Genomic DNA, 19,154 nt, shown 5'->3' on the forward strand with positions numbered 1-19,154 from the left:
GCTTAATTGCCCTCTTAATTGTCGGCAGACGCGCTTCCAACTTGTGTGTCCACCTGCCAAGTGAAATATTGCACAGACATCAGGACACTTGTCTGACATCATCTCGCACGATTTCAAGTCCGATCGGGTTGGGTGTGCGCCCGCCCGATCAATGTAAAATCCAGCCCCCTGAGAATGTGAACATTGATACGTAAATGAACATAAGAACGTAAGAAATAAGAACAGGAGTAGGCCATTTGGCCGCTCAACCCCGTCCAGCTATTCATTAAGATCATGGCTGATCTGCCCCAGGCCTCAACTCCTCTTTTGTACCAGCTCCTCATGGCCCTCAACTCCCCGATATTTAAAAAATCTACCTATCTCCTCTTCAAATACTAAAAGTGATCTAGCCCCCACAACTCCGGAATAGATAATTCCAGACTTTCACTATCTTCTGAGAGAAGAAATTCCTTCGCATCTCAGTTTTAAATTGAGTGCCCTCTTATTCTGTAACTATATCTCCTAGATCGAGATTCCCCCACTAGTGGAAACATCTTCCCAACATCTACCCTGTCAAGTCCCCTCAGAATCTTATATGTTTCAATAAGATCACCCTCTCATTCTTCTAAACTCTAATGAATAAAGGCCTAACCTGTTTAGCCATTCTTGATAAATCAACCCCTTCATCCCAGGAATCAGCTTGGTGAATATCTTTTAATCTGCCTCCAATGCCAGTATATCCTTTCTTAAATACGGGGGTCAAAACTGTACACAGTACTCCAACAGTCTTACCAACACACTGTACAGTTGTAACAAGGCTTCCCTATTTTTAAACTCCAAACTCCTAGCAATGCAGGACAAAATTCCATTTGCCTTCTTAATTACTTGCTGCATCTGCATGCTAACTTTTGTGTTTCATGCACAAGTACACCCAGATCCCTCTGTGCTGAACTTTTTTGGAGTCTCTCTCCATTTAAATAATAGTCTGCCTTTTGATTCTTCCTACCAAAGGGCATGACCTCACACTTACCTACATTAAACTCCATCTGCCAAGTTTTTGCCCACTCACTCAACCTACCTATATCCCCTTGCAGATTCCTTATGTCCTCATCACAACATGCCCTCCCAACTCTTTTTGTATTGTCAGCAAATTTGGACATTACACTCTGTCCCCTCCTCCAAATCATTAATATAGATAGTAAATAATTGAGGCCCTGGGATTGGCCCATTAATCCCGACTCTGTCTTCTGTGTGTTAACAAATCCTCAACTCATGCTAATACATTACTCCCAATACCGTGAGCTCCTATCTTGTGCAATAACCTTTTATGTGGCACTTTATGAAATGCCTTCTGGAAATCCCAATACTCTACATCCAACAGTTCCCTTTCTCAACTCTGCTTGTTATATCCTCAAAGAACTCTAGCAAATTTGTCAAACATGATTTCCCTTTCACAAAACCATGTTGACTCTGATTGATTGCATTTTTTCTAAATGTCCTGCTATTTCTTCCTTAATAATGGACTCTAACATTTTCCCAATGACAGATGTTAGGCTGACTGGTCTATAGTTTCCTGCTTTTTGTCTCCTCTTCTTGAGCAGGGGTGTCACATTAGCAGTTTTCCAATCCGCTGGGACCCTCCCGGAATCCATAGAGTTCTGGAATATTTCAACCAATGCCTCCACTATCTCTGCAGCCACTTCCTTCAAAATCCTCTGGCCTACCAATTGTTTGTGCTACTTTATACGCCTTAATTTTTGATTCGATACTCTCCTTGACCACCTTTGCTAACCACGGGTGGTTCATCCTTCTCATCAAGTTCTTCCTTTCGACTAGCATAAATTTTTACTGAGTGTTATGAAATATCTGCTTACAAGTCTGCCACTGCTTATCCACTGACCTTCCCCTTAGTCTATTTTCCCAACCCCCTTTAGACAACCCTTTCTTCATACCTCTATAATTGCCTTTAAGTTGAGGACACTGGCTTGAGACCCGAGTTGCTTGCCCTCAACTGAATTTGAAATTCTACCATGTTGTGATTGCTACCCCCTTAACTATGATATCACTTATTAATCCCACCTCATTACACATTACTAGATCGAAAATAGCCTGTTCCCAGGTTGGTTCTGCAATGTATTGCTCTAAGAAATCCCTGATGCATTCTACAAATTTGTCTTCCATGTTACCCCTGCCAATCTGATTTATCCACTCAATATGCAGATTAAAATTACCCATGACAATTATAGTACTCTTCTTACATGCCTCCATTATTTCCTGATTTATACTTTGTCATACAGTGAGGCGACTCTTTGGTGGCCTATAGATGACTCCCACCTGTGACTTCTTTCCCTTCTTATTCCTTATTTCCACCCAAACTGATTCCACATCACGATCTATTGCACCTAGATCACTTCTCACCACCGCACTGATACCTTCCTTTATTATCAAAGCTACCCCATCTCCTTTTCCTTTTTGCCTATTTTTCCGGAATGTCAAATACCCTTGAATATTGAGTTCCCAGTCTTGGTCACGCTGTACCATGTCTCTGTAATAGCAATTAAATCATATTCACTTATTTCTGTTTGTGTCATCAACTCATCTATCCTGTTACAAATGCTGCGTGCGTTCAGATAAAGAGCCTTATAATTTGACTTTTTACTATTATTGCTCATTCTGGTTCTGATTTCTGCTGCATTCTTCTGCTTGTGTTTTCTGTCTCATCCTGTCACACTTTATTGTTTGCCTCTTCACTATCCTTCACCTCTGGTCTCCCGTTTCTTTTTGATTTTTTAAACTTTCCTTCAATTGAACCCTCCTCCCAACTAATTAGTTTAAATTCCTATCTACAACCCTAGTTGTATGATTCGCCAGGACACTGGTCCTAGCGTGGTTGAAATGAAGTCTGTCCCAACAGAACAGCTCTCTCTTTCCCCAGTACTGGTGCCAGTGTCCCATGAATCAAAACCCAAAGGTTCTTCTTTTCTCTTTGCTCTTAAATACTATATTGTGGTTAACTATATTATAGTCACTATTTATTAGATGCTCCCCTACCTACCCCATATATTACCTACTTGCTTAACTCATTTCTTAGACTAGATCCAGCACTGCCTCCTTCCTTGTTGAACTAAAGGCTTACAAACCTAGAAAAAAAATCGGAACAGCAACAATCCTGGAGTGATGGTTTACTTCTTATTTCTTAACTTTGATGAAATGAATTCAGATTTTGCATCAATCTTATGTTTCAGTACTAGAATGGAATCTTTTATTAATTTTGCTAGCTCTCCTCATTTTGTTTCCTACTTTTTTCCTACTGACTATTTTGTAACTAAGTATGTTAACTTCTCTGTCCTGCCCATATTTCTGTTATATTCGAGATATCCAGGTGTTGAAGGTTAGGGGTGGAGTCTTTGGCCAGTGATAGCTGCATTGGTTTGTGGATGCATTTTTATTTATTCGTTCATGGGATATGGATGTCGCTGGCTAGGCCAGCATTTATTACCCATCTCTAATTGCCCTTTATCAGAGGACATTTAAGAGTCAACTATATTGCTGTGGGTCTGGAGTCACATGTGGGCCAGATCAGGTATTGACAGTAGATTTCCTTCCCTAAAGGACATTAGTGCACCAGATGTGTTTTTATGGCAATCAGCAATGGTTTTGTGATCATCACCAGATTTTTAATTCTAGATTTTTAATTCCAGATTTTTATTGATTCAAATTTCACCATTGGTTGTGATCTTCCAAAATTCCCTAGATTCTGGAAAGGTCCCAATGGATTGGAAAAATGCAAATGTGACACCCATGTTCAGGAAAGGAGAGAGACAGAAAGCAGGAAACGATAGGCCAGTTAGTCTAACGCCAGTTATTGGGAAAATGCTAGAATCCATTATAAACGAGTTAGTAGCGGGACATTTAGAAAATCATAATGGGGAGAATTTTCTCCCCTTCGGTGGGGGGGGGTGTTGGGTGGGAGCGGGCATGCGTCTGATCGCCGCCCGCGATCGGCTGGGTGCCGCCATTTTACGTGGGCGGGCCAATTAAGGCCCGCCCAGCATGACGCGTACCCGGAAGGGCTGAGCGCTCCCTGTGCGGGCGGAGGGGAGTAGGCCGAGTCGGGGCCTTCGCTCTTTCACGTGCGTGCATGCAGAACTCTCCCTAAGGCAAAGAGCTGCCTCAGGGAGATCAGTTTGAGTTTCAAAAATTTTAATAAAGGCAAAAAAAAATTAGGACATGTCCCCTCATCTGAAAGTATCACACGAGCTGGGACATGTCTATGAATTTTAATGAAAATCTTTATTTCACTTATAAATCACTCATGAAATCTCATGCCGTCCGTGGGTGAGGTTTCATGAAAAATGCAAAGGCTGCCTGGGCTCTTTGCCTGCCCGCCAACCTTAAGGTTGGACGGGCAGCTATGTTAAGTGGTTTAATTAGTTTTTAAATGGCCTTAACAGGCCTTTGGCAGTTTGGTGGGCGCGCAGCCAACTCCAGTGACCACAAAACCAAACTTAAAATTGGAATGATGCACGCCCAATGTCACTGCGCATCATTTTACGTGTCAGAGAGCAGGCCCCACCCCCCGCTTGCCAGGCAGAAGATTCTGGCCAATAAAATCAGGCACAGTCAACACGGTTTTATGAAAGGTTAGTCATATTTGACAAATTTATTGGAGTTCTTTGAGTATGTAACAAGCAGGGAGGATAAAGGGGAACCAGTGGAGTTAGTGTATTTGGATTTCCAAAAGACATTTAGTAAGATGCCATATAAAAAGGTTATTGAACAAGATAAGAGCTTATGATGCTGGGGATGACATATTAGCATGGATAGAGGACTGGCTAACTAACAGGAAACAGAGAGTTGGGATAAAAGGTAATTTTCAGGGTTGCAATCTGCAACTAGTGGAGTGCCACAGGGATCAGTGCTGGGACCTTAACTATTTACAATGTACATTTAAGACTTGAATGAAGGGACTGATTGTACTGCAGCCAAATCTGTTGACGATACATCGATAGGTAAAAAGAAAGTTGTGAGAAATTAGGTTAAGGGATGGGTCAGTAGAGATGCAGTGGCAGGCATTTAAGGTGATATTTCAGAATACTCGGAAATATATATTCCAGTGAGAAAGAAAGGGAAGGACGTAGCATCCGTAGCTAACTAAGGAAGTTAAATATAGTATCAAGTTGAAAGAAAAAGCTTTTAATTCTGCAAAAACGAGTGGCAGAAGATTGGACAGAACTCAAAGAACAGCAAAGAATGGCTAAAAGATTAATGAGGGTGGAGAAATTAGAGTAGGAGAGAAAGCTAGCTAGAAATATCAAAACATAATAAGAGTTTCTACTCTTTGAAAAGGAATTTGAAAAGGAAAAGAGTAAGTAGAGTGTTAGTCATCTAGAGACTGAGAATAGGGAATTCATAATGGAAAATAAAGAAATGGCAGATGAGTTGAACAGATATTTTGCATCTGTCTTCACTGTAGAGGATACAAATAACACCCCAAAAATAATTGTTAATCAGGAGGTGAAAGGGAGAGAGGAACTTAAAACAATTATAATCATCAGGGAAAGGGTACAAAGAAAATTATTAGAACTAAAAGCCGATAAGTCCCTAGGTCCTGTTGGACATCATCCTAGAGTATTAAAAGAAGTAGCTGCTGAGATATTTCTCGATTTTGGAAAGGTCCCATCAGATTGGAAAATCGTGAATGTCACTTCTCTGTGCAAGAGAGGGAGACAGAAAGCATAAAACTGCAGGCTAGTTAGCTTAAGGTCTGTCAAAGGGAAATTGCTGGAATCTATTATTAAGGAGGTTATAGCAGGGCACTTAGAAAATCTCAATGCAATCAGGCAGAGTCAACACAGTTTTTTGAAAAGGAACTCATGTTTGACTAAAACAAGCAACAAGCAATGTGGATAAAGGGGACAATTGGATGTGCTGATGGAGTATGGTGTATAATGTGGGAAATGTGAACTTGTCCATTTTGGCAGGAAGAATAGAAAAGCAGCATATTATTTAAATAGAGAGGGATTGCAGAACTCTGAGGAACAGAGAGATCTGGGTGTCCTGGTACATAAATCAAAAAAGTAGTATGCAGGTCCAGCAAGTGATTAAGAAGGCAAATGGAATGTCATTTATTGCAAGAGGACTGAAATATGAAAATACAGATGTTTTGTTACAGTTGTACAGGGCATTGGTGAGACCACAACTGGAGTCCTGTGTATAGTTTTGGTCTCCTTATTTAGGAAAGGATATAAATGCGTTAGAAGCAATTCAGAGAAGGTTCACTCAGCTGATACCTGGGATTGGGGGGGTGGGGATTTCTTATGAGGAAAGGTAGGTCAGACTGGGCCTGTATCCATTGGAGTTTAGAAGAATGAGAGGTGATCTTATTGAAAGATATAAGATCCTGAGATGACTTGACAGGGTGGATGATGAAAGGATGTTTCCCCTTGTGCGAGAGACTAGAACTAGGGGACACAGTTTAAAAATAAGGGGTCTCCCAGTTAAGACAGAGATCAGAAGAAATTCTTTCTCTCCGAGGGTCATGAGTCTTTGGAACTCTCTTCCCCAGAGACCGGTGGAAGCAGGGTCAATGAATATTTTTAAGGCAAAGGTAGGTAGATTCCTGACCAACAAGGGAGTCAAAGGTTATCGGGGCTAGATGGAATCTGAAGTTGAGGCCAGTCGGACTATCCATGATCTTATTGAATGGCAGAACAGGCTCGAGTGGTGGAATGACCTACTTCTGCTCTTATTTTGTCAGTTCATATGTGAGGAGGATGCAAAGAGTCTGCAAAGGGATATAGATAGGTTAAGTGAGTGGGCAAAAATTTGGTAGATGAAGTATAATATGGGAAAATGTGAGGTTGCCCACTTTGGCAAGAAGAACAAGAGAAACAGAATATTATTTAAATGGAGAGACATTACAGAATGCTGCGGCACAGATTCTGTGATTCTGCGACTTGGGTATCCTTCTACATGAATCACAAAAAGCCAGCATGCAGGTACAGCAAGTAATGAGGAAGGCAAAAGGAATGTTGGCCTTTATTGCAAGTGGGGTGGAGTCTAAAAGTAAAGAAGTCTTGCAATGAATGGCTCCTTTCTGTGCTGTAAATGGCTCTATGACACCAGCTGTATGAGGCATTGGTGAGACCACACCTAAAGTTCTGTGTTAAGGAGCGACATACTTGTGTTGGAATCAACTCAGAGAAGGTTCACTAGGCTGATTCCTGTGATGAGGCTTTTGACTCATGAGCAGAGGTTGAGCCGGTTGAGCCTATACCCTTTGGAGTTTAAAAGAATGAAAGGTGATCTTATTGAAACATATAAGTTGCTGAGGGGATGTTTTCCCTCATGGGGGAGTCTAGAACTTGGGACACAGTTTCAAAATAAAAGGTCTGAGGAATTTCTTCTCTTAGAAGGTTGTTAATCTTTTCCACTGAGAGCAGTGGAGGCTGCATCATTGAATACGTTCAAGGCTGAGTTGGACAGATTTTTGATTGACGGAATAGTCAAGGGTTATGAGGAGCAGGCAGGAAGGTGGAGCTAAGGCCACAGTCATATCAGCCATGGGGCAGGGTTTTCAGGTCATTGGGTGGGTGTTGTGGGCGGGCCCAGGAGTGGCCTGGAAAGAGCCCGCAGCCCGCGATCAGCCCCCGGCCACAATTCCACGCTGGCCGGCCAATTAACGGGCAGCCAGCGTGAAATGCGCGCTGAAAGGCTCAACGCTACTAGGGTGGGGGCGGGAGGAGGGCGAGCGCTGAAGTCTGCGCAGACGCGGGGTGAGCGCGCAATGAAAGCTCCCTGAAGGCAGAGAGCTGCCTCAGGGAGCTGAAGAATTTAAAAAATGATAATAAAAATTTTAAAATCATGGAAAAAAATTTCCACACATAGGACCCACTCACCTGAACATATAGATAATAAAAATTCTGTCAAAGCGTTTATTTTTAAATTAACATCGGAAACCTCATCCCACTTGTGGTTGAGGTTTCCTCAAAAATCCAAAGGCCGCCTGGCCGATTCGCCCATCTGCCAACCTTAAGGTTAGGCTGGCAGCAAAAAATTGCTCTTAACTAATACATTAATGGACTTAATAAGCCTCTTAATTGTCGGCAGGCATGCTGCTGACTCTTGCATGCGCCTGCAACTGAAATATCGCATGAATGCGCGATGACATCGGGACGCTTGCCCAACGTCATGGTGCCTTATCTTACGCCTGATTGGATTGGGCATGCGCCCGCCTGAAGGGCGTAAAATTCTGCCCATGATCTTATTGAATGGTGGAGCAGCCTCTAGGGGAGGAATGGCCTACTCCTGTTTCTTATTTCTTACCTTTTCATGTCTTATGTAAACTTTATATGTTTTAATCAGCATTTATTTGGAAAGGTACATATTACAAATATACATTTCCTCACCCAACAATCACAGCTTCAGTCTGTTCTTATAGATAGGGGCACAAGTGAATCCCCAATTAATGCCCATCGCCTGCAATCAGTTAACATCCAATAACACTTCCTACTGGGAAAATATAATTTCTTCGATCTTATTAGAAGTTCAGACAAGTTGGTTGCAGATTCAGTGATGACTCAGCTACTTAAGGCAGAATATAGCTGAAAATTTTTAAGTCCTGGGCCTTAATAAGAATAGAATAGAGTGTTTTTCTAAATGGTGAAAGGCTAGAATCAGTAATGATGCAAAGAGATGTGGGGTCTCAGGCACAAAATCATTAAAATGCCATGATCAAGTGCAGGGAATAAGCAGAAAGGCTCATGAAATGCTGACCTTCATATCAAGAGGACTAGAATATCAGCGTAGAAGTCATGCTTCAGTTATACAATGCTCTGGTTAGACCACACCTGGAGTACTATGAACAGTTCTGGCATTATGCCTTAGAAAGTCTATATTAGACTTGGAGGGAGTGTAGCATAAGTTTTACCAGAATCATAGCTGAATGCCCAAGGTTAACCAGGAGGAGAGATTACACAAATTAAGTTATGTTCCCTGGAATTTAGATGTTTACAGGGTGATTGAACAAAGTTCTCAAAATATGAAGGGGAACAGATAGGGTAAATAGTGAGAAACTGGGCTGGGTAATATGCTGAAGATGGGCTCCCTGCACCCCTGCATTAATTGCCCACTTAAGGGCCTCAATTGGGCCACAGGTGGGCAATCTACTTGATGCCTCCCACACCACTTATAAAATCGCAGTTGGGGCGAGGGAGGGTTGCCCTGTAGCGGGCACATTGCCAATGGCACGATTTACAGGTCCACCTGCCAGCTTTCCTGCCTCGGGGTGGCCTGTAAAATTCAGCTCATCATTTATGTTATTGGGGATTAGGGGGCATAGTGTAAGAATTAGAGCCATATCCTTCAGGGGTGAAATTAAGAAACACTCCTTACAAAGGGTGGTAGATGTTTGGAACTCTCTTCTGCAAGTGATGCAAGATCAATTATTTATTTTAAATCTGAGATTAATGGAATTTTGTTTTCAAAAGGTATTAGGGGAAATGGGGCAAAGGTGGGTATCTGGAGTTAGATTGCAGATCAGCCATGATTTCTTTGAATGATGAACCAAGCTCGAGGGTAAATGTTCTTTGATTGTTCCATTTCTATCTCCTGTCTTTGCTGAATTAACCTCCCCTCTCTTGTCTTATCCATCTCTACTTCCTTTGCCCCACGGTAGGTGGTCATGCCTTCAGCTGACAAGGCCCTAAGGCCTGGGGCTCTCTCCGTAAACATCAATATGTCTCTTGCTCTCTCTCTCTTCCTATAAGATGTTCCTTAAAACCTACTTCTTTGACCAAGTATTCTGTTACAGATCCTATTATCTCCTTCGACTTGAATGCCTATTTTTGTCTGATTACCTGCTTGTGTTTCAAACATTAAAGGTGCTATATCAATGCAGGCTGTTGTTTAACATATCCTGGCTGGTGCAAAGAGAGTAGGGACAGTATAAATGCTCTCAGCACCCAGGCAGGTGAGTAAAAAATTGAGCAAGGCACTGTGCTTGCTCCTGATTACTAGCCAGCTGGAAGTACATGTACATGTGTGGATGCCAAGTGAGGACAGGACTGGGATTGGCTTGTATGCTTCCCATAGCACCTAGCCGGCACGAACTGCGGGTGAAGAACTGGACGCAGACGTGGAATTGTATCCCAAGAATCAATCAGCACCTTCCGGAAAGGAGGCCATGAGCTGAGGAAAATGACGGGAAACAAATAGACAAAATGAGCAGGCTGAAAAAATGTTCTCGTGTTCATCGGAAATAAGCACAGTTTTGGTGGCTCCTTGGTCTCAGGTGTATGAGTGTCCAGATCCTAGCAGTTATAGCAAAATATAAGCTTCCGCGGTCACCTGTTCAGCTGAACAGTTAGCAGGTTAATGTTTACAAAAAGTAAAATCGTGACAATCAAATTGTCTGCTTAATTAATGATGCATGGTGTGTATTCACTGCAGACCATAATGCTAGGGATATTACACATATTACACAAGCTTCACTTCAACATGAATAGGAGGCATTTGGACTTTGAAGATGCATTTAACAAGCCCTGGGCAAATGCTATTGACTGTATAATCAGCGACAGTGTGCAGGCCCTAAGTATATGAGAATTTGAGTGTTGGCAATTGAAATACATGAAACTTTACCTGTCAAATTTTCCATGGGAAAGTAAGCAGTTTTGGTGGTGGTGCTGTCCTGATTCTTTTTCTCTCAAGAGCAGTAATCAGCAAAGTTATTATTTTCCTAAAATATGGGGTGGAGTTTTTCTCAAGGATAAACCACCTATGGATTGAGCGACTGTAAATTATTACTCCAATCTTCGTTTTGCCTTTTCTTGGAACACGTCCAGAAAAGTATCATTGATGAGAGAGATTAAAGTTGGGCCAGCCCATAAAAATGTTCTAACGAAGGATGCAACTTAGAGCTGCGACCGCCAGCGAACAACCACATGTGCAATTTGATCATTGCCATTGCCAGTCAGCAGAAAAGTTTGAAAAAAAAACAAAGCATTTCCTTTTGTGGAACTTGAATTTTGTTTGTACATTTTGCAGCGTGCTTTAAGGTCTTCTGACATTTCTGAACAATGTCAGTGGGGAACTTGTGCGTTTAGTCTCAAAGATTAACAGCAACCAGCAGTGCAGAGCTCAGATTAGTGCCATTTATGAATCAGTGGGAGTTTACATAGCAGAATTTCCATGCTGGCTGCAAAAACAGGTACAATCTCTGAATTGCTTCAGTTCAAACATAATTGTTAGCTATGCAATATCATTTAAAAAGGAATGCTTCAGGATTAAGTCCCATGGTGGCATGATAATAACTTATTTCAACTTTGCTTCATCTCTGTGGCAAATAATTCTATTGATTATTGAATTGGTTCCATCAGTGCACAGCACGGAGAGAATCATAGAAAGGTTACGGCACAGAAAGAGGCCACTTGGTTCATCGTGTCTGCACCAGTGAAAAATGAGCCACCCAGACTAAGCCCATTTTCCAGCATTTGGTTCGAAGCCCTGCAGGTTACAGCACTTGAGGTGCGTATCCAGACACCTTTTAAATGAGATGAGGTTTTCTGCCTCTACTACCTTTTCAGGCAGTGACTTCCAGAACTTCACGACCCACTGAGTGGAAAAAAGTTTCCTCATCTCCCCTCTAATCTTTCTAACAATCACTTTAAATCTCTGCCCCCTCATCGCTGACCTCTCTGCTAAGGTGAATAGGCCCTTCCAATCCACTCTATCCAGGCCCCTCACAACCTTGTACATCTCAATCAAATCTCCCCTCAGCCTCCTCTGTTCCAAGGAGAACAACCCCTTTCCATCCAATCTTTCCTCATAGCTGCAATTTTCCAGTCCTGGCAACATCCTTGTAAATCTCCTCTGTACCCTCTCTCATGCAATTACATCCTTTCTGTAATGAGGTCACCAGTTCTCAAATTGTGGCCTAACTAACATGTTATGTAGCTCCAGCATGCCTCCCTGCTCTTATATTCTAATACTCGGCTAATAAAGAAAAGGATCCCATAAGCCTTCTTAACCACTTTATAACCTATCCTGCTACCTTCAGGACTCTGTGGACATTCACTCCAAGGTCTTTCACTTCCTTTATACCTCTCAGTATCCTCCCATTTACTGTGTAATCCTTTGCCTTGTTTGACCTCCCCAAATGCATCACCTCACACTTCTCTGAGTTGAATTCCATTTGTCACTTTTCTGCCCACCTAACCAGTCCAAGAGATGAATTCCCCTTTTTAACTGTTTTTTTTGTCAATTTTCTCTCCTCCTGCCTTAATACCCTGACTCTAGTCAAGTGCATATTCTTCCCTGGCAAAAGTAGGCAATGAGTTGGCAGGTTGTCCAACTGTGGAAGGCATCACACTCAAGCCCACTCTTGTCATTAACCTTCATCTGAGCATACTCTTCCTAGGACAAGGTAAGGGTGAGAAGAAACCTTAGCTTATTTTTCCCTTCCTAATTACTTAAACCAATTGAAACACCCTTCTTCTTTGACAGATTTAGGTCAGCACAGGCTCCTGAGAATGAAACATGAACTCTGAGCCTGTACTGTTCCACTGCTCTCCTGGCTGGTGTCCCATCTTTCACCTTCAATGAAATTAATCTCATCCGAAACTCTGTTGACCATATCTGAGCCCTCAAGAAGTCACATTCACCCATCGTGCCTGTGCTCGCTAACATACATTGGCTCCATGTCCAGCAATGGCTTAGTTTTCAAATTCTCCTCCTCGTGCTTATTTACCCCAGAGACTCTGTAACTTCCTCTTTTTTATTTATTCATGGGATGTGAGTGTCGTTGCCTATGTCAGCATTTACTGCCCATCCCTAATTGTCCTTGAGAAGGTGGTGGTGAGCTGTCTTCTTGAACTGCTGCAGTCCATGATCCAGATCTACTATCAGCTGAGACCTCTGCATTCCTCCAGTGCTGGTCTCTTTTATGCATTCCTGATGTTAATCATTTCACCATTGGCAGTGACATCTTCTGCTGCCCAAGCTCTAAGTTCTGGAACATCCATTCCACCTCTCTGCCTCTCTCTCCTCCTTTAAAAAGCTCCATAAAATCTAACTCTTTGGCCAAGCTTCTAGTCATCTTCCCTAATATTTATTTACGCCATTCAAAAGGGAATTGGATTATTATTTGGAAAGGAAGAATGTACAGGGCCAAGGGGAGAAGACTGAGATGAATTGCTCCTTCAGAGAGTCAGCACATACATGATGGGCCAAATGGCTTCCCTCTGTGCAGTAACCATTCTGTGATTCTGTGATTCTGTGATGTGTGTCCGTATTAAAATTTTATCTGGTAATTCTCCTGTAAAGTGCCTTCGGATGTTTTTATAGGTTAACGGCACTATGTAAATGCATGTTGTTGTAGTGTAGTGTAGGACTGCACCCTTAATCATTTTGCTGCCAGGGGTGTTTGGTGGGCCCATTTCCCAAGAGTCCAACAGCACCCGGGCATGCTGGTTCATTGCTGGGAAAAGGCAAGTTTTTTCAGCAGCCTGCCCACTGGCTATTCTCACTGCTGTCTGCATCCTCCGGTGAGTGGACGCAGAGAACGGGTTGGTGTTTGCTGTTGACAGCTATTCCTCCAGGGTGGACATGGCAGTAGCTGATCAGCTGCTCATCGTCCACACCATCAAATCTTCCATTCTGTTGACTTTCCCAGATCTGTCCCCTGCCAGAGAAAGGTAATACCTATCAGTATATAAATGCAGATCTTTTGTTCTTTCTTCTGCTCTTCAGTGTCCCTGGGATCAAGGAGGGGAAAAGTTCAGTCACTTCCTTACCCATTGCCATCATGTAGCCCCTGGTAGAAAATGTGCAGGTGTGGATATTGTATAGAATGAACTAGGCTTGACTGTAATTTCTGTCATCTCCTTTGAAATAGTTCACCAATATTCATTGCGTTGAGAATTGAGCATTATGGTGGTGAGTGCAAAGGCCTACAGCCCCATTCCTGTCTAATCTAGATTTCCTTCCCCACCTGACTAGTACACTTTTATCCCGGCCAATTGCAAGTACATGACAGGCAGTGACCTGCAACCACCCCCCCCCCGCACCCAACCCCCCCACCATCTCTCCTTCCCCACCCCCCCCCCCCCCCCAAAACCTTCCACCTCTCCTGCTGCTGACTCCAGGGATCTCCCCAGGAGAGGGGTGGTACTGGCAGTGGAAGACCTCCCAGTGCTGCTGTTGGAAGGTGCGGGCCAGCAGCCTTGTGCCTCAGCTTCTTTTCTGGCCCCACAATCTTATCCTTTATTTCAGCCTTGGCACAGTTCAGGGTGTAGAAAAATTCACTGCTCACTTCCTTGGCATGCTCCATCAGAACTAACATTGGAACTTCTGTTTCCTGGACTGGAGATGTCCCACCGCAGCAGCAGCAACCACATTCCCTCCTTGGCAATGGTGGGCTTGCCCTTGGCAACAGAGGTCCCACTGGGAGCTTGTCTTGCACAGATAGTGACATCCCAAACCAAGAAACCAGGAAGCAAGTCTCAGTAGTAACCTTCAAAAGAGACTGGCCAGATATTTGAGAAGTAGAAAAAGCATAAGAAGGAGACTCATTGGATAGCTTTTTCCAAGAGCTGGCACGTGCTGGATGGGCCAAATGGCCTGCTTCTGTAAGATTCCAAGTCTCACCCTGATTACCCTCTGATAGGACAATGGAAATCCAGACCAATGATGTTTAAGGGTCCCACATCCAAGGTAGTCATTTATGCCACTGGCAATGACTCTCCAACATTAGCCTGGTGTGAGTCACCATCTTATTCTTTCAATACTTGATGTAAATTTAATTCACACAAAAGAACTAGTGCGCCACAGAGCCTAAAATGTTGATGAGTCAATTGAGAAACAGGAATCGTTTTAAATATATTTATTGTATAAATTTTGCAATGCCGCACAGAATTGCTGACAGGTGGAGGCTGTTTTCACCAGACTTCCTCCTACGCAGCCATAGCAATGAAATAGTGGTGGAGTCGTTCTAACATGCAAGAGAGAATGGCAGCAGCAAATAAGTCATGGAGTAGAGCAGCGAGCATACCCGTGTGTCAGTAAGATTTTTAGAAATCAGGCTTTTATATTCAAAAAATTACACTGAGGTAAAATTTAATGCAAACTATACCAAACAAAACAATTTTCACCATATTTCTGTCACTAGAACACTTAAACAACCTGAACAGGCTGTGCAGAGAACAGAATTTGCATGGTAAAAAGAATGCATTCCAGTTAAGGGTGTACATTCCTGAGGACTCTCGAGGTACTGAGAGTGTATGCTGCTACATGTAGGTTTCAATCTTGACGGGCTAATAGGTAGCTATGAGCGAGATTGGCTCATGTGACTTCCATATGTTATCTGAACCCCTGGGTAGACCTTCTCTGGTCGTTATGTGTAGCACTTCTTGTGAAATTATTTGCAATTTTGCTAGATTTACCATTGAGAGAAAATATCCCCCTTTCCTGAATATTAAGTTTAATAATGATCATCTTAAGTTTAGTTGTTGTTTTTCATAATATATGTACTCTCATGTGATTTTGGTGGTTTTCATGCCATTGTGGTATGGTCTTTGTTGGCCAATGGTATCAAGGGTTATGGAACAAAGGAGGGTAAATGGAGTTGAGGTACAGATCAGCCATGATCGAACTGAATGGTGGAACAAACTGGAGGGGCCTACTCCTCTCTTTATGAACAGAATTTTTATGGGTGGCAGGGTTTCTCGCCCCATTTCCGGCAGGGATTGCATCTGCAGGCTGCCATGCGCAGTTTAACACTCCAAGGAATTCCTGCCCCTCACACAGGAAGAGGTCCAGCCTCAGAGAGCAGCTGGCTAATCTGATTAGCCGACAGCTCTGTAGTCCCAGCAGCGCCAGCGGGAGCAGTGGCCACTGCTGGGACTACAAGCGGCCCCTGGATTCTCAGTCCCAGAATGCAGGATGGAGGGAAGTGTGGGATCTCGGGGTGGGGACAAGAGGGGAGGCCTGGAACTGGTGGGGAGAGGGGCGTGAGGTCATGATGGCTAGGTCAAGAGGGGAGAGAGGGGAAGGACTTTGGGAGCGGGGGGGTCATCCAATCTCGAAAGGGGTAATGGGGAAGAGACACCCCCAACCATCACCAAGGCCTAAGCAGAGCGATTTGTCAGGCTTCCCATCCATCACTGAACTCTAATGGCTGATGAAAAGTTGTGGCTGGGCAGGAAGCAGCCCTTAAGTGGCCAATAATTTCCCACTTAAGGGCCTCAACTGGGGCAAAGGCAGGCGGGCCACACTTGGCCTTTTCACCCCCCCCTATAAAATTGCAGACAGGGCAGGGGCAGGTGGGAAGATGGCAAGAAGGCCATCCAGGGAAATTTAAGAATCCCCTGCCTGAAAACTCACCGGCAGAGGGACCATGGAATTCTGCCCCATGTCTCATAATCTATTCCTTCAATCCCACTTTTACACTTCACAAAGATACACAGCGTTAGCTCAGCCTTCACAATGGTGTGAGAAAGGAGCAGCATACTCAGTATGAACTTGGAGAAACCAGAGCTCCATGTATGTACAAACTATGCAGTACTGTTTACCAGCATCCTGCAGCCTTTGATATTGCTTATGTCTAAGAAACGGTAAAGGAATTGTCAATTCTGGGTTAGTTTTTGTCTCAGGGTAGGTGATGGACAGCGTCAAAATTAATGGTCACTGCTGGAGTCAGAGGAAAACCAATCTAATGTTCCACAGATGACCGTGGTGAGAGGTGGTGTAAACCAGATATCCAGGTGATAGCCCTTATCTCCAAAGAGCCAATCTTCAATGTGGCCTGTGGGGGAACAATGGCATAGGGGTTCTGTTACTAAAGCTGGTAATCGGGAGGTCTAGACTAATAATCAAGAGACATGATTTCAAGCCCCACCATGGCAATTTAATTAATTAAACAAATCTGGAATAAAAACCTAGTATCAGTATTGGTGTCTATGAAGTTAGCAGATTGTTGTAAAAATCTATCTGGTTTACTGACATCCTTTAGGGAAGGAAATCTGCCCATCCTTCCCTGGTCTGGCCTATTTGTGACTGCAGACTGCAGATCCACATTGATGTGCTTGACTCTTAACTGCCCTCTGAAATGGCTCAGCAAGCCAATGAGTTGGGCTCAAGAAGGCCTCTACCTTCTCAATGGCTTTAGGGATGGGCAACATATGCTGGCCTTGCCAATGATGCCCATCTCCTGTGAATGAAATGTTAAAAAAACAGTTGCGTAATGATTTATTGGCACAAAGTAAATGCTTTGACCCAGGAAAATGGGATGTACTGCTGAACATGGTGAACATTTACTGAGTGGCACTCTTGGTGATTCATGGACGTAACCGTGTTGAAGGCAGGCAGATTGATGTGGATGCGTTCAGAGGTGCCCTGGATTGAGGGAAAGTCCTGGAATCTCAGCTGCTCCTAGATATCCATAAAAGAGACCACAATGAATCTGGTCTATCAAACAAAGCATCAGTCCCTTGTTTAACATACAAATGCACTGCAGTTTGGCTAATAAGCCCTGCAGTGGCCCTTGAACCAAGATCATGGGCAATCATGATCCTGGCTGCAATAAAAATTGTTGTTCTTCCTCCAATGCTTGGCTGTTGGCCTTGCAGAATGCAACACATATCTGTGTCTGCCTGCTTGGAGAAAACCTCCTCTAATTGAAATGCAGGTATGTTCTCCTTGACTATATTGCGAGGTTAGGGGTTTCTGAGGACATGCTTTTTTCTTTTCGCTTTTCTCCTTTGTCCTCCATCCCCTCCTCTGGACTAGGCCTAGAAGTAACCCCATGAATGTAAAGGTCTGCCAATTGGAATGATAGAAGCAGCTCAGAGCCTATAACACAAGTTACCTACAAGCAAATGGAAAAAAATATACCATTAAACATTAACCGAGACTAGCTGAAGGCTCCTTTAAACTGTATTTGAAATAGCTGCCTGAGACCTTCTGCCATGTTGTGTGGGCTGGGCCAGGAGTGGTGTTAGTGGGTCAGTAAAGTTGAGAGATAGTGGCAATAGAGAGATGAGGTGAGTGAAGATATGGTAGCTAAATTTTCAGATGACACAAAAATAGGTAGGAAAGTATGTTGTGACGAGGACATGAGGAGGTTGCAGATGGATATAGATAGGTTGAGTGAGTGGGCAAAGATCTGGAAAATGGAGTTTGATGTGGGAAAATGTGAAGTTGTTCAGATTGGCAGGAAGAACAAAAAAGCAGAGTATTACTCAAATGGAAAACGGCTGCATAATTCTGAGGTGCAGAGGGATCTAGGGGTTCTAGTACATGAATCTCAAAAAGTTAGTATGCAGGTGCAGCAAGTTATTATGAAGGCTAATGGAATGCTATCCTTTATTATGAGAGGGATTGAACATGAAAGTAAGGATGTTATGCTTCAGTTATTCAGGACATTGGTGAGACCGCACCTTGAATACTGTGCAGTTTTGGTCTCCTTATTTAAGGAAGGATGTAAATGTGTTGGATGCAGTTCAGAGGAGGTTTACTAGATTGATACCTGGAATGAGTGGGCTGTCTTATGAGGAAAGGTTACACAGACTGGGCTTGTTTCTACTGGAGTTTAGAAGGGTGAGGGGTGATTTGATTGAAGTATACGAGATGCTGAACGGCCTTGACAAGGTGGATGTCGAAAGGATGTTTCCTCTTGTGGGTGAGTCCAGAACTAGGGGGCACTGTTTTAAAATTAGGGGTCGCCCTTTTAAGACAGAGATGAGGAGAAAATTTTTCACTCAGAGGGTTGTGCAACTTTGGAACTCTCTGCCTCAGAAGGTGGTGGAGGCGGGGTCATTGAATATTTTTAAGTTAGAGATAGATAGATCCTTGTTAGGCAAAGGAATCAAAGGTAATCAAGGTTAGATGGAAATGTGGAAATCGAAACACAAGAAGATCAGCCATGACCTTATTGAAGGGCGGATCAGGCTCGAGGGGCTGAATGGTCTACTTCTGCTCCTATTTCTTATGTTCTTATAAAGTCATCGAATCCCAAAATGCACATACTCACATAACTCCAGCCTGTTTCAGAGGATAGAAATTTCCAAACCTCCCGACCCCTCACTCCCCCAGAAAATAAGGCCAACCCTGGAACCAGTGTTAACTGTATGGGACAAAACCCCCGCACCATCTTCTGACCACTGTGCCCAGCCACAAAT

Source organism: Carcharodon carcharias, chromosome 6, assembly GCF_017639515.1.
Source record: "Carcharodon carcharias isolate sCarCar2 chromosome 6, sCarCar2.pri, whole genome shotgun sequence".
NCBI classification, from domain to species: domain Eukaryota; kingdom Metazoa; phylum Chordata; class Chondrichthyes; order Lamniformes; family Lamnidae; genus Carcharodon; species Carcharodon carcharias.